General features: G+C 35.9%; 1 protein-coding gene across 1 annotated transcript in view; it reads left to right on the forward strand.

Moving 5' to 3' along the window:
• The window catches only part of LOC101889529 (uncharacterized), a 156,743-nt gene that overhangs the window by 97,230 nt on the left and 41,515 nt on the right, over positions 1-17,998 (forward strand). The window lies entirely within an intron of this gene.

A 17,998-nucleotide genomic window follows, 5' to 3' on the forward strand; every position in this document is an offset into this window, starting at 1 on the left:
AATTTTCTGTTTCAAGTTGAGCAGTTTATGAGCTAGGTAACTGGAATCTAGCGCCATCTCAATGAGTTGCAAATGTATGCTACACCTCAATCCTCATTCTGACTAAAATCAAATAAATGTATTATTATATATCCTTTATTACTAAGAAACTTACATTCTACGAGGAAATAAATATTGTATACATTATGCAAAAAATGTAAGCTTTAAGAGTTATAATTGTTCTTGTCAATAAATTTTCAGAAAATTAGTGAGAAAATTTTAAAAAGTAAGAGAATGTCAAAAATTGCCCTTAACTCTCGAGTGATTAAATGTAAAGTCCGACCAAAAAATAAACACATCTTCTTTGAAGAATGAAACATTCGTGTGGTAGAGAGCCATATTTGATATTTCATCCTCAAACGGTGACGTCGTCCACACATTGTCGTAATTTGTATATCCTCCACCATACTACGGTGGGTATATTTAGATTGTCATTCCGTTTGTAACTAATAAAAATTGTCACATTATATGCTATAAACTATATATATTTGCTTAATCAGCTTTAGAAAACAGTTTTTGTTTGTGATTATAACGGTTCCATGTATCGGCATCCTCAAATATCCGGTATATTATAAATTTGAGCTACTTTTTTCAACGGTGTTATTTTAAATCTGTGTGTTATGATAGCAATGATTAGGTGTCCCTCTTGCAGAAAATTGCCTGTAGGTTCACGTTTTCTTATAGTCTACAATATTATAGTTCAACATTTATACCCTACAACACTATTTGTTAAGGGTATTATAAGTTTGATTGGTCCAAAAATTATGTAACACCACGAAATATTGGTTTCCCACATAGGAAAGTATATATGAATCTTCCTATCTCGCCGAGCTGAGTCGATCTAGCTATGTATGTCCATCCGTCCGTCTGTCCATGTTAATTTGTAATCACTCTACAGGTCGCAATTATGGCCCGATCTTCACGAAATTTAGAATGGAGGTGGGGCTAGGTTCAGAATAGAACCCTATTTCTTTTGGAATGGACCAAAAACTGGAAATTTTCCTGATTTTGCAGTTGCTCTACAGGTCGCAATTATAGACCAATCGAAGCGGAAGTTAGCATGGCCCTAGAGCTTAGGGCTGGGCAGAAGTCTTCCAATTTTGGTGGTCATCGGGTAATATTTAGTGGGTGAAATAGACCATAGCATTTATGTTAAATTAAAGTCAAATTTTTTATTAAACCGCGACTATTTTTAATCTCAGCGAAATCACAAATAGATGAAGAGGTCAATTCTGACCGTTACGTAGATGCCGATAGTAAATATATCTGATATATATCGGGAAATATATACAATGTAAATATACAATGGAAGGGATGTTAGCTAGAATGCATATATCTGAAGGATGGCTCGTCCGATTTTAACAAATTTTGTCAATTCAGAATGCCCTCTTGGCATAAGAGAATAAAATCTGAAAAAATCGCATAAAAATGTGCCAATAATGGTGTTATTATAGATTTTGTAGCATGTTGTGACATTTTTTTATTTTTTCATATTTTTTATCGCATGCGATTTTTACAATTTGACTTATAATATTGAAATGTACATTTTTTAAAATTTTTTCACCTTACAACACGGGTTGTTGTTATTATATACAGATTGCAATTATCATTCGATCCTCACGAAAATTTTCACAAGGGTAGGGTTAGGCTCAGAAGAGCTATTGTTTTCAAAGATGACCGCAATATATTTAGGGGTTGACCAACCACTAAAAATGTTCCTGATTTCGCAGCCGTTAGAAGGTCGCAAATAGAAACCAAAGGACACGAAATCTCGCATGAAGTTAAAATTTAGGAAAGCGGGTAGAATGGACCACTACTTTTGTGTGAAAAAATACCAACATTACTTACAGGCGATATCAGAAATACACCAAAGGCGAACTTCTGGCTTTTTTTTTTGTTGATTTCGTTGATGAATATAGGCAAGTGTCGTAGACAACCAAATCACATAGACGAGTCAAAATTTGGAGGTACAGAGGGGCCTCTTGCTTTTGGAGATGATCGCAAAATATTTACGGAGTGCGTAAATATTGGGCAAGTATCCCTGGTCAAAACACTAAGGGTAATATCTCGGCCGTTCTCTATGATATAATTTCAAAAGCGAAATCTTCCAAAATGTATTCGGACATAAGGGGGCTTCTAACATATTGTAGTGTTGTAGGGTATCACATAGTCGGCCCCTTGCTTACTTGTTTTATTTTTTTTTTATAATTTTAGTCAAATTTTTAAAAGAATCTTTGAAAATTGGTATCGGAAATGCGTAATGGGAAACAGTTCCACATAAAATGGTACCTCCAGATTTAATTATTAATGATATTAGGCAAAAATTTTCAATAGATTTCTCTGGAATTCGATATATTAAGATATTGTCCAATTTGGCATAAGACTGCCAGAAAAGGTCACTGTTGAGCATTGCTCCCATTTGTTGGTGCCCACCAATATTTGGTGTATAAATTCGTTAACGAATTTTACATTTAAAGTTTGTAATATCTACCTACAAAAATGTGTTAATATACGTCCAGGTTTTCGTTTATCCCCCAAATAACAGTACATACCTCATATTCGGTATTTTGATGATCAGATTTCAAATGGATAAAAACATATACCGACACTTCCACGCATTGTTATTTTTATGAAATAACGCTTTTAGACGCTAGGTCTCTTTGGACCAAGTCCGTTTCAGGACATTTGGAGTTTATCTCTCTGGTGCGCACGATAATTCTCGAAGAGAGTACTCGATTTGGTCCAACTTGGTACATCATAATATTATAATAAAATTTAGATCTAGTTCGAAAATGTGCAATATCGGTTCACTCCTTTTGGTACCTCACCCACAAAAGGTCGCAATTTACAAAAAGAATATTTACTGCACAGAAAGATAAAGGACTCCCACTTTACAAATCCTGATATTTGCAGCAGAGCTAGATTGGGTGCGAAAATGGACAATATCGATCCACTCCATCAAGTACCTCCGCCCCAAAGGGTCAACATTTTGAATAATAATATCTCTTGTAAAATGTGATGAAAGTGTCCGATTGTGTTCATATCGCACACAAGACAATATTTTAGTAATCCAACGTCTGTTGTGAAGATGGAATATATCAGTCCACTCCTTCTAGTACCTCCACCACAAAGGGTCGAAATTTTCAATATCAATGAAGCTCATAAAGAGTGAAATAAACTTCCGATTCCAGTCAGACTCGGTATATCTCTGTATTTCTATCAACATAAGATTTGTTATAAAACGCGAAACAACATCCGATTCCATTCAGATTTGGTATATCACAATATTTCCATTAACACAAGATTTGTTATATATATGGTAAAAATCGGATCATTTCTTCTGGTACCTCCCCCTCATAGTGTCAAGATTTTGAAAAACAAAACGCTCAAAGAAAGCGAAATAAGCATCCAACTCTCTTCAAATTTTACACATACAAAACACAAGATCTGTTGTGAAGATAATATATATCTGCTAACCCCTTCTGGTACCTAACCCACAATTCTTAATACTTTTATCTGTCATAAATTGCGAATCAAGTCAGCGATTCTTTACCGCTTGCTATAACTAAACCAGAAATCTGTGATGAATATTAAATTTATGATTTCGATAAAATTGGATATAAATGTTCAATTTTCTTCTAATTTTTCCCATGCCAATATTTAATGGAACACGTCACCTTACCCACATTTTAACGTTTTCTAAAAAATATCACATGCCTCATATACAGTGAAGGAAGTTACCAATATAGTCCAAACGTGGCACGTTACAATATTTATATCATATTTATTTAATACGAAATGGTCAATATTGGCCCAGTACTTCGGAACCTACTCCGTACAGGGTCTACAATTTGAATTATCATAACAGAGGTCAAAATATATGTATATAATCGAACATTGGCTGAGGGTATATAGGTGAACATTTTGAATCGTTTGAGGTTCTAAAACTACTCCTTATAAATTTAAGATTCGATTCGACACTAATATTGTGTTCTCAAAAAAATACGTTGCAAAACTATTAAAAAAATTAAGTTTGGGTGGGTTCGAAATTTTAATGCCCTCCACCATTGGATAAAGAAAACATTTTCATATAAAATATCTGAATTTAAGCGTGTCCGACTTTAAACTGCAAATACCAATAAGACCGTTTGGACAATGTAGTTAATCTTGGATAAAATACCATAAAGTAAGTGAGGCCGTTATGTGGGGGCCATACCAAAAAGGGAACCCCCATAGATAACTTTCTAATACTTCTTATCTATTGCGAGTATGAAATGCAAAATTTGAAAAAAAAAATTATGGGTAAATGTGTCTAGGTTTATCAAAATACCGAATATCGGTGGGTACCGTTATATGTGCGCTATAGGAAAACATGGACCTAGATATTTAATTTTTAGCCACGGAGTGCCCACAAATACATATAAATCCGAAAAAAATGTGTCAGAAATCATCAAAATACCGAATATCGGGAGGTACCGTAATATGGGAGCTTTACGAAAAGGTGGACATATACATAGAATATTCCGCCGATGGAGCTAGAAGTCATTACGAACTACAAATGCCAATTCTAAACAAATCCTTGAAAAAATGTGGCGAAAACAATCAAAATACCGAATATCGGGAGGTACGTTTTGTGGCGGCAATACCAAAACTTGGACCGATACATCTCATTTTCAATACCAATAACATCCTTGTGCCAAATTTCAAAGCTCAGCGTCAAATAATGTAGGCTCTACGTCAACAATTTGGGACAGAGAGGCGAAGATCTTTAGATCGACATAGAATGTTATGCTGATCATGAATTTATATACTTTATGGAATCTACGACGAATGTGTAGGGATGTTACAAACAGAATGACAAAGTTAATATACCCTCCTTTTCAGGGTGGAGGGTATAAAGATATTGAAATTGATCCAGGTGACGTAGGCATTGTAGAAAGTGTTTTAAGAGTCTAAAATACTTTTAATTTCACTCTATATTCAAAATCAGTGATCTACAGTTCGAAACTTTAAGAAAATACCTTATGTCTCTCATTTTTTTGGTGGAATCTCATTGATTGCATGTTGATAGCTTTCCACGTTTTTGTACTGAACTTTGGATTCAGGGAATTTAGTTTAAAATACCAATACTCCAACAAGCCGTATTTCAAACGTTTGAGTTAAGGTGCGCCTTCCAGCAATTTACTCCCCTCTTATCTTTTCTCTTTTTAATTCCATTCGCAAATTACGCTCATAACAATTTTTAAAAATTTTATGATCTATTAGCGCCTGTTTTTGTGGACAAGTTCATATTTTACTCTAAATTGCTTTCTGATTTAGTCATGATTTTTATGCGTTCTTATGACCCATTTTCGTTGGCACTCTCGCCCCGCATTACATTACGCTGTTGTAAAGCCAGACATAATAACATCATCAACTTGTAAAAAATTGCTCTCCACTCAGAAATCCTTCCTCATCATTGTAATGGCTTCAGTTTAATGGTTCTAAACGAGCATTTGCTGTCAATAGCATGCGGTGTCAGTCAGTTTGTTAAAGCAAATTTTAACGCTTTACGAAAACAAATGGGGCTGAGAAGGAGGGGGGTTTGGGTCGTGAGCGCACCGAATGACAACGAAAAAACCAATGGTTAAAATAATGTGCTCCACTAAGGCAAGACCATCTTTATGGCATTACCATTGAAATCGTTGAAGACGAGGAAAGAAAAAAAATATCGTTGCAGAAAAAATCGAGATTCTCATAAATTTTAAAGTCAATGAACCGCCATTCACGTAATTTCTGCCATGATGCTCGTTTTGGGACCTAAGTATAACAAACAAACGCACACACACCCCCACCCCCACAGACAAACAAACAAAATCTCCCACTCACCATTACACCAACAATTCCGTTGGAGAATGAATGAACAGAAGTGCTTTTAGGCCAATAAAGGTTTGTCGGTCACTATGACGGGGCTTTTGTTGCGAAATCAAATAGAAAAAGAATCTGCAGAAAAAAAATTCATTTTCCACTGAAAGGGTATTTGTTCAAAGGGGACGGCCGTCAGGGTGTTTTGTGAAAAAATCCAAATGGTTTGTTTAGCAACACTAAATTTCAAGAGAGCCTTTCCTATCTCCATTTTCCGACTGCTTCCGTTCAACATATTTCACTATGATTTCGTTTAGTTGTGGCGTAGAGTTTTTTCCTCCGCCGCACGCTTTTATTTGTTTTTTTATTTGCGTTTTTTCCAAATCGCATTTACTGTCATTATCATTTTTTTTGCACTCCGCTGCTAAAAGGTTGAAAAACAGACAGACATTTCCTTGGCTGGTCCTTTTTTAAGAAGTAGGGGAGGGTGATATTGAAAAAAATTTCCAACCATTTGTTGACCATTATAACTGGTTGAGGATGGGCACAGTGGTAGGATTTTTCGTTATTAATTGGGATATTAAATTGAATAGGTTCTTTAAGAGTCCTTTAATTGGTGTGCCTACTTTGATTCTAAAATAAAGTCAATAGGAATTTTTTTCAATTCTCCATCAAAGATCTATTTTTCTAATTTAAGGATACCGCAACCTTTACAATGGCGGGACCTAGGTTCCATTTTTCCACACTTTAATGATCTTTCTATATAAATTAGAATTGGTTAAATTTTGAACGTTTCTTACAACACCATGAAGATCATGGTCAAATTTAGCCAAACTATTTCTTCCATATTTTGTACTCAGAAAGCACATCCTTCGAACCACAGTACTCATACTTCCTAATGGAGTTTTCTTCTAATACACCCACTTAAATGCGAAAATAATGTACCAGTTGGCCATAGTATGCTTTAAATTTGAGTGGCTGTGATTTGTTGGAAAAACATAAACGGAAGATTCAAGCAAAGCTCCCAATATTTTTCAAAGGACATAGTTATTTTCCGTAAAGCTCATATTCTAGGAAGTAGTTTTTGATGCCCATTTTGTTGAAGTATGTGTGGGTAGTTATTTCATATTATCTGTTCTATGGCCCATACTTGAAAGGGAACACTCTGTTAAATAAATAAGACATAATATGTTGCCAAGTCACCAATTGAAAATTAAGTTATATTTTGAGATTTTCGTGAATTCTATTTGAAAACTAGTATAAAAATGTTAAAAGTCGGGCGGTGTCGACTTTATGACACCCTACATCATAAACAAACATTTATATTGAGGAATTTATGTGAAGCAGATCATACCAACCATGAGCATTTTTTGAATGCGTATTACGGCCTTACGGAGATATATCCAACTCTGAATCGATTTTCACAAAATTTGACGACGGCCTTTGTACCTCTCGTATCCAATAACATTTTTTGATATAATATTCAGACATATGGTTAGCAAATTGCACCAAATGAAAGAGTTCGGTTGAATTGCCAAAATTTATCCAATTCGGACTAGTATTACATATTTAATGAACAATAATCCCGATAATGGATGAAGATTTACACAGGGTGAGATAAAAGAAATGCAACAAAGTCAAACGACAAATAATTTTAAATTTTTTTAATTTTATTGAATGAAAACAAAAAATGTCGGAAATAGCAACGAATTTTCGAATAAGTTTAGATTTGTTCAAATTAGTCACCTTTGGCACGAATTATGGCCTTCAAACAGCCAATGATACAGTCACACGCTGTCCGAATGTTGCTCTGCGGTATTTTGACCCATTCCCGGCCAAGTGCTTGCTTGAGGTGATAGACACTTGTTTTAGTGCCAACCTTGCTTTCAAAAACACTTCAGACACAATAGTCCAACGGATTGGTATACGGAGATTTTGCTGGCCATTGTGCGCTGGGAATGAAGTAAGGAACCTCATTTTGGTGCTGAGTCCTGCTGGAATGTCCAAAGTTTGCGGCCAAAATGTTTGCATGCCCATGGCTTTAATACATCCCCCAGAAAACATTCGCGATAATATTCGGCATTTATTCTGATGCCACGGTCGATTAATACGAGCAGAGAGCGACCATCGGCTGTTATGCCGGCCCACACTATCACCATGGCCGGCGCTTGAGTTCTTGTGGCCAACCGAAGGTGTATATTTTAAGCTGACCTCTTTGGCAAGTAAACACGATCATTTTCTTTGTTTCTCATCGGAGAAAACCAAATTCGGAAGTTTACCACTTTTGGCCAAGCGAAGCAACTCTTTAGCTCCTTTGAGACTATTTTCTTTCTTTCAGTTGGAGTGTAAGTTTTTGCACTTTTTCGAATTTAAATGGATTTACCCCGAGCTCATTGTTCAATTGCCGAATATTGTGATATGGAATATTGTGACATGTTCAGCTCACGAGTTATTTTTCGGCCACTGCGACGCGGGTTTCGATTAAGTCGCTTCTTGACTTTTCGAACCATTTCTTCTGATGTTGCTGTTTTCTTCCGTTCACTTCCTTGACGTCGGGCTACGCTACCAGTATCACGGTAACAAGCGATGGTATGAGACACAAAATATTTATTCACATTTAAATTCCAAAGTGCTTTTGTACGCTTGTAAACAATATAATGAGCTGTCTCTGGAATAATTTTTACAGAAGTCGGACTAGTGGCTTAGAAATAACAGCAGTCTTAAGTTGGTTGCAGTTTTTTCATCTCACCCTGTAGATTGACTGAAAGAAGACTGTCACTTCTATATGTCTCTGGACTCATATCCTTTTTCTTTGTATGTTTTTGTCTAATCTGAATCTAATCTCTGAGAGCGCCAAATCTTCACCAAAGGCCTCTGAGGCCAGTTTCTTAGTAGGAAGGGCCTCTAGAGGTCTAGAGGCTAGCCACTCTTTAGCAAAGGCCTCTGAGACCAGTTACTCTTTAATAGAGGCCTTTGAACTCTGCTACTATTCAGCAGAAGTCTTTGAGACCAGCTACTCTTAAGCAAATGCCTCTGAGACCAGCTTAGCCTAGCCTAGCCTCTGAGACCAGCTTCTTTAGCAGCAAACATGACAGGCCTCAATATTGGGTAATAATATAAGTTTTGAGGAGATGAAATGGGCCAAAAATAGAATATGTTAATCATTTTCATCATTTATTATATAATATTTAGCTGGTGAAATGGGTCATATATTTTGTGCGAATAAACTACCAAAAGTTTCCATTCAAACTTTAATATTTTATCCTGGAAGTCTCTCCTTGCAAAATCTGATTATACTTTCAAATTTGATAAATTTTTAAATTGGAATTTTAATTAGCACCATGGAGGGGGTAGATTTTAACATGAATGGGCCGGAGGTTCCGGTTATAAGTCAGGGTAATCCATTTGCATTAATACATGACGTTATTTCCAGAATTTAATGGACCAAAAACATAAAAATGCATAGAATACATAAATCGTTCATCTAGTGAACATAGCTTTCTTAAAATATATATTTTTTAGATCTATGAGGTTCGCTTGACTGAAATTTAAATTAAACAATTTTTGCATTATTTTAGAAGTCCCTTTATGTCCAAATCCATTTTGGAAGATTTCGCTTTAGAAATTATGTCACGGAGCACTGACCAGATATTACCATTAGCATTTTGAACAGGGACATTTGCCCAATATTTATACACTCCGTCGTGCTGTTAGTTGTTGTGGTCCATTTTATAGTTAATTATAATCCAGTGGTCATCCAAAATGCTATAATTCTTCCCGTTCCTTAACTCTCTCCCTCTCTTCTTAAGCGCGTCGATTGGCTTCAATTGTGTGATCAGGAAATTTTTTCTGTTTTTGGTCCATTTAAACACCCAAATATGTTGCGGACATCTTTGAAAACAATAGGCCTAGTCCTTCTGAGCCCAACCCTACCCTAGTGAAAATTTTCGTGAGGATCGAACGATAATTGCCATCTGTCTATAATATCCCCTAACTGTGTTGTAAGGAGAAAAAATATTACAAAATATACACTTCAATATTATAAGTCAAATTGAAAAAATCGCATGCGATAAAAAATATGAAAAATATAAAAAAAATGTCACAAAATCAATATTAACATTATTATTAGCATATTTTTATGCGATTTTTTTAGATGTTATTCTTTTATGCCTATTGTTCGTCTATATGTAATTTCGTCGGGATTTAAAATATTCGAGGTTTAATGGAAAATTTGACTTTGAACCTTAACACAAATGTTATGGTCTATTTCAAAATTTCAGGAAATTTTTCAGTTTTTGGTCAATTTTGACCCTAAATATTATTTGATCATCTCCAAAAGCAATAGGGTTCTCTTCTGGTTCTAGCCCCACCTCCATTCTAAATTTCGTGAAGATCGGACCATAATTGCGACCTGTAGAGTGATTACAAATTAACATGGACAGACGGACATACATAGCTAGATCGACTCAGCTCGGCGAGATAGGAAGATCCATATATACTTTCCTATGTGGGAAACCAATATTTCGAGGTGTTACATAATTTTTGGCCCAATCAAACTTATAATACCCCCAACTCATAGTGTTGTAGGGTATAAAAATGGAATTTATTGGAAAATGTTCCACTCTTTAACGACGACAATATATTTTGAAAACTAAAAGGATCCATTATATGATCCCTCGGTTAAAGCCGTTTTATGGATTTTTGTCAACGTCTTTTTTATCTCAATTTGCCTTCATACTATTTTATTTAAATATTTTTTTCTTGTGTTTATTTTAAAACACCGCAGAAAAATCAACAACAATAACAAACAAACAATGCTAAAATTCATTATCATGCATGAGTTGTGCTTTGCGACGGGATATAAATAAATGTACGTACATTGTTTACTCCTACAGTTGGATAGCTGGCTGAATGGCTGGTGTTTTGCCTTTGCTGATATTCAAATATACCCGCACACACACGCTGTTACACAAAGCGGGACATGTGCCAACACAGGGGCATATCTTTACTTGAGTCTCCTGCTACAGCAGCAGATGCATGTAAAAAGCAATGTTTATAATAAACCATCGGGGGACATTGCAACCAAAAATCATAAACTATAATATCAGAGACCACAGACAACAGTACCATCACCAGCTATAGCGGCTGGATTATAAATAAAATCTACCTACAATACACCGGCACACAGAAAACTAAATTACAAAAAACTGGCAACCCACACCAAGTGCTGGCATAGAAAGGAGGACACAATAGAAAAGGAAACCTACCTCAACATGCTGCGACTGAGAATTTACCCAAAACAAATTTCTATAAACCACAATTCCCTCGCAATATTCATTGCATTCAGCGCAAGATGAAAGCTGTTGCAGGAAAATATGCGAAAGATAGTGGAAAAACCACAAACTACAAGGATACCCACAAACGCCATCAACAACATGAATTGTTGCAAGTCCTGCTTCAAGACCAAAACACACACTCAAACACAATTCCTTGGCTGCAACCCGAACAGTGCACAAGTAACGGCAACAGCATTTATGCCACAGCAACATTACAACAAAGCCGGAAGGAAGGAAACACCACACTTTTCCCCAGCAATGCTGCACTGCTCTGCTCCACTCCGCTTCGCCAAAGGTAGAACAAAAGTCCCGACCAACACACACACTCACACACCACTCACAACTAAAGGACAACCAGTAGAAAGAAAGAAAGAGAACTCCAAAGTGGGCTTTATTGTTGTTGCTGTTGGCTTAAGATTTCTGTTATGAAAATTGCTGGATTTACTTTAAAAATTAAACAACAACAAAGTGGTTATTTAACGGATTTGTTTGTTTGTTTGCGTAAGCGGACAACAAAAAACCACTTTGGCAGAACAATAAAATAAAATGCTTCAGAATAATTGAACAAAGAGTTGAAGGCTGCTGATGCTGCCCGAGCAGAAGTCATGAACAGTGCACAAAGGACATAAGTGAATTTGGTAATGCGGTTGAACTAGATCGCGTGGGAGGAAGGGAGGGAGGAAGGGAGCTGGGATCTGAGGAAATAAATATAAAATAGGTTAGCTACTGGATGTGAAATATTTAGTAGAGTAGTCCACGGAATTAGAGTTGGTTGGTTTGTTGTTTGGCTGGGTGGATGGAGTTGAAACGATGCAACGATGGAAAATAAAATAAGTTAGCTGCTGCTGGTTATGAAATATTTAAAGAAGTCTGCCTGTGCCATGAAGTTTGCTCAACAGGAAATTTGGCTTGGTTTCAAATAAACAATGTCAAATTAAGGAAACAGGTTGGATATGCTGTTGTTGGCTGCTGGGTGCCCTACAGATGGTATTAAGGGGGATGAGGATATCTTTTATTTTAGAAAAAAATCTTTATAATATTGTTGAGGAATAATGTAATATGTTTTTTTATGTTTTTATGTTATGAAAAAATATATGTCAACTTTGGTAGGAAAGACAGACAATAAATTACAAAATATCTCAAATTGGAATTCGAATATTTCGCTCATTTAAATTTTAATAGTAGTAGATTCCCAACAAATAATACAAGTTTTGAAAAATATAAATCAACTCTCATTGCCTGCTCGGTGGAAGCTCAGCGTATGAGTGATATGAAATATAATGCATTTCTGGAAGCACTCATACGTTTAGAAACTGGTGTACTGAATTATGAACTATCCAGTTAGGATTAGCAAGGAAAGGTCAAATGACTGCCAGGGCTGACTATATGATACCCTATACCACTATACGTATTTACTCTCAATCGGAGTCATTGGGACCTATAGTACCAAATGACATTGCTGTATAGTGCATGGTACGACTTCGATAAGAATTTTATTAAAACAAGTAAAAAAACATTTAGTTCGGCCGGGCCAAACTTTTAATACCCCCCACCTTGGGGAAAAGGAAACATTAGAAGAAATGTGACAAAACCCATCAATATACCGAATATCGGGAGGTACCGTTATATGGGGGCTATACCAAAACGTAGACCTATAATTACAATGACTCGCCACGAACTAGAACCCATTTTGACCCACAAATACCAATTTTTAGACAAATCAGTGAAAAAATGTGGCAAAAACCATCAAAATACCGAATATTCGGAGGTACCGTTATATGGGGGCTATATCAAATCATACAATGTTTCGCCACCGGAGCTGGAACCCATTATGACCAACAAATACCAATTTTTAGACAAATTCGTGAAAAAATGTCGCAAAAAAAAATTAAAATACCGAATATCGGGAGGTACCTTTATATGGGGGATATATCAAATCATGGACCCATACATGCAATGTTTTGCCACCGGAGCTGGAACCCATTGTGACCAACAATTACCAATTTTTAGACAAATCCATGAAAAAATGTCGCAAAAAAAAAAAAAAAAAATAAAATACCGAATATCGGGAGGTACCTTTATATGGGGGCTATATCGAATCATGGACCCATACATGTAATGTTTTGCCACACGCACGACACGACAAATCCGGGAAAAAAGGTGGCATAAATAATCAAAATACCGAATGTCGGGAGGTACCGTTATATGGGGACTATACCAGAACGGGGACCGATATATCTCATTTTCAATACCAACCATCCTAGACACAATACAAATAGCTCTGCTAAATTTTGGCGCCCTACGTCAAATAATGTGGGCTGTACCGTGATTTCAACAGACAGACAGACAGACGGACATCGTTAAATCGATTAAGAATTTTATGCTGATTATGAATATATATACTTTATGGGGTCTACGACGAATATTTAAGGATGTTACAAACGGAATGACAAAGTTAATATACCCTCCTTTCGAAGGTGGAGGGTATAAAAATATGCATTGGAGCAATGGTTATACCGGACCGAGTTTCACCAATTGGAAAAATACGGTTGAATGTGAAAAAATCTATCCAATTTGGTCTGATAATACAATAAACCTGAAATAAGATAAAGATACATACGGGAGCTATATCCGATCTTTACAAAATTTTATGCACCTTTTTCTGAGTTGTATATGTTGTGTACTGCATATTACGCATGTGAGGGATTAAAAACCCCAAATCGGATGAAAGAAATATATGGGAGCTATAGCTATATCTGAACTAATTTTCAGCACCAAATTTGATGTACAGGCTTTTAGACTGGATTCCGCCGGAAATGCCAAAATTCAGTCTATTTGAGTTGATATTAGCCATTTTATTCACAATTAACCCATAATCTGTAGAAGATATATATGAGAGCTATATCTAAATTTGAACCGATTATCACCAATTTCAATAGGGTTCGCCCATTGGCCAAACAAACATTGTTTGGAAGATTTCATCTCAATCGGCTAATAAATGCGACCTGCATTTTGATCACAAAAATACATGGACGGAGGCATTGACATTCATAAATCGACTCAAGTGAATCTATGAAGATCCTCATATTTCTCTCTCACTTCTCCTTCTCAAATCTTCTCGAGATTTCCTATAGGTTTCGTATAATGAATTCTCTCTACGTTTGTTATTTTAAAGAATTTAGTCACATTTTTGTTAATGGAATTATTAATAACTTGCAAGTGCCCCCTACTTCGTCAAAATGTTTCACTTGCAGTTCACCGAAAAGCATATAAGTTAGAAACAGGATTTCAGAATTGTATCTCTATACATTCACTCAACGGCAAATTTAGTACAATTTAATACTTTTCGTACAATTATGGTACGCATTCCGAAATCCACCTTCTCTTAAAACTATATACATTGGGCTCCACATCAAATTTCAGAATTCCACCTCTATTCTAAGACCCAATCCCAATTTTTTTACCATACTTTTCGTATAATTATACTACGCATGTCCATAATCATCTCCTTATGTCCATCCTAGCCAAATTTCGGATTCCATCTCTAACCCAACTGCTAACGGCACATTTTGTGGAATTTTGTTGAATTTTTAGTACATTTTGTACAATTATGGTACACAATTCAAAAACCCCTCCATATCTCCATCGAAGAAATCAACAGAGGCCTAAATATCTAATTTCGGAATTCCAGATCTATCCCTTTACCCTATACAAAATTTAGTACCATTTAGTACTTTTCGAACAATTATAATACACATTTTCAAAACCACCTAAATATCTTAATCTTAGACACCAACAGTGACATTCTCATCAAATTTCAGGACTTCACCTCTATTCCTTTACTCCATACAAAATGTAGTACTTTTCGTTAAATTATACTACTCATTTCCACAACCACCTCTATATCTGAATTCCAGATACCCAGAGGGACATCAAAATTAAATTTGAGGGTGCCAACCCTATCTCTTCACCCAATACCAAATTGAGTACCACTTGGTACTTTTCGAACAATCATAGTACACATTTCCAAAACCACCTCCATATTGTAACCATAGACACCAAAAATGGCATCTATATCAAATCTCAGGATTTCAGCTCTATTCCTTCACTCAATACAAAATTTAGTATCATTTTTGTACAAATATACAATTGTACAATATATACATACAAATACCACCAGTAATCTAAATATCAAATTTCGGGATTTCATCTCTATTCCTTCATCCGATACGATATATAGTACCATTCAGTACATTTCGTTCAAATTAACAAATTTCCGAAACCACCTACATGTGTCTAGGCGCACCTAATACCAAATATCAGATTTCAACCACTTTATGTTCATCCAATACCAAATTTCCGAAACCACCTCCACATGTCCACCCTAATAACAAATTTCAGATTTCAACCACTTTCTGTTCATCCAATACCAAATGGTACCACACGTAGTACTATTTAGTACTTTTCGTGCACTTGTAGCACACATTTCCACAACCCTAATTTTATCACAAACATAGCAGCAACAAGGACTGATATTCAAAGTTTTAAAATTCCACCTTCATCCGTTCACTCTAAATCAAATGTGGTACCATTTAGTACAATTCGCACACTAAGTCCACACTTCCACCACTTTCTTATATCAAACTTACCTTTCAACGATGATTCTCATACGAATTTTGAAGCTTTTATCCCTATCCTTCCACATAATACCAAATGGTACATTTTAAAATGCTTAGTACCATATTAGAACCTTTCGTAACCTTGACGTTTGAATTTCCAAAAAACCTTTGGTACATATATCCTATACTCCAATATTACCTCTCATTTCAAATTCCAAAAATTCTCATTCCGTTTTTCCAATAAAAATTTTTCAATTTTTAGTACTTTTCGTATGAATTTCTCAAAAACACAGCCTTATCACTTGCAAGACCGACATTTGTGCAAAATTTCAAGATTCTAGCTTCAGCCGTTTCGTCTGGGTGTTGATTCTCGTTCAGTCAGTTATTTCACAACAGAAAATTGTCTATTTTTTCGTACAGGCCCCATATAACGGTACCTCCTTGTATTCGGTGCATTTAGTCACATTTTGAAACGGATTTGTCTGAAATGCATTTGTTTCAAAATTGTAAAAGCAGTCTTTACCTTTGAAAGCAAGTTATCATATTTTTAAAGCTTATCGCATTTTTTTTTTTTTTTTTTTTTTGACTAAAATAGGATATTTCATGTTCTTGGTTGGTGTCTAAATGTATAGGGTTTAAGTACTTTTATTTCTGAAAACTAACACTTGCAGATCGAATACTCTCTCACTCTTACTTGTATTGTCTCTCTCTTCCAACTGTCATGCCCAGATATAGGGTATCAAATAAACCACTAATGTCCTTCACAACCACCAATAAAGCAATTTCTGTCTCTTTTTTGTTTCAATTTCCCCAGCTTCCTTTCGACCCTACTGGCTACAGATTGTTTTTCTGCATCATTTTTAAACTTTTCTCAAGACGTTGCAAAACAAATATGTAAGCAACGGGATTTTCAATGAACATTTTTCCCACTAAATAAATGCGCATACAATTTTCTCCGTGTTTTTTTTTTCGGCTGAAGCTGTATGTATTAGCATTCTTTGTGGCAGAAGATATGTGAGAAGAGGCATGTGTGTACATAATATTTTTCCGCATTAAGGACATATCTCGCCAAATCACGATTGTCGTCTGACACACTCTTATTTTCGGCAGTCCAAAAAGATTTGCATGCGTTAAAAGCCTTGAAGACGAGAACTTTGGCAAGAGAAGCATTCACATCCATTAAATCCGCACAAGGAGCAGAAGAAGAAGATGTCTGCAATCCTGCAATTGCCGATGTGAATAATGTAGATGGTGTTGTTGTTATTGTTTTCCTTTTGTTTCATATTTGTTGGTGGTAGCGGCATCATATCATATTCGTGGATGAATATGTTGTTGTTGTTATTTTTTGGCACATCAAGTGCATAAAATGGAGTGCAGTTATATTCATACACACACATACATACATGCCAATGCATATGCATATGTCTACGAGTATGCATCCATCCATATCTCTGTACATAATAACATGCCATGTGAGAGTATCTTCTCCACTGCACTAGACAGACAATTTAAGAGTAATTTTCTTTATAACTCACATACGAAAAAGCCGTTGCCGCACAAACATTTGGCTGGCCGTCTCATGGAGTTTCACACGTGTGTGTGTGTGTGTGTCTACGGAACGAAGAAGCAACGGAACACATGTATAATACACATTTCACTTAAAGGCAAAAAGAGAACATAATCTTCCATTGCCAAAGGAACTTTATCGTTCGTGTGCCAAAGAGATGTGATGTTCTTCTACCAAATTGCAGTCCCACTGAGAGTGTTAGTAGTCGCCGTAGTGGCACTTCACCTGGTTGGGTAGCTCCAGCTTGCATTGCATGTCCTGTCAGTCGTCAAGCTTTCAAGCAGCCAAATTGAAAGGTGGCTTAAATCCATAACAAACGAATCTGAAATATTATGAAATGCAAATCTGGCCGAGTAAAGAGGAAAACAAAGAAAATGCCTGAAATTGCATCCAGCAGCATTATTTATGATAGGCAGACGTCTGACAGATTAAGGCCATATATGCAAATGCTTTTTAGGGGGGTGGAAATCATATTGAAAATCTCCAGGATATTTTCGAAATATTGAATAACAAAAGGACGACATATTTTTGAGCAGTTGATGAGCCACTTGCATAACTAGCTTAATCTCTTAAGATTTAAAGAAATCTGAATA

The sequence above is a fragment of the Musca domestica genome, unplaced genomic scaffold (genome assembly GCF_030504385.1).
Source record: "Musca domestica strain aabys unplaced genomic scaffold, Musca_domestica.polishedcontigs.V.1.1 19, whole genome shotgun sequence".
NCBI lineage: Eukaryota > Metazoa > Arthropoda > Insecta > Diptera > Muscidae > Musca > Musca domestica.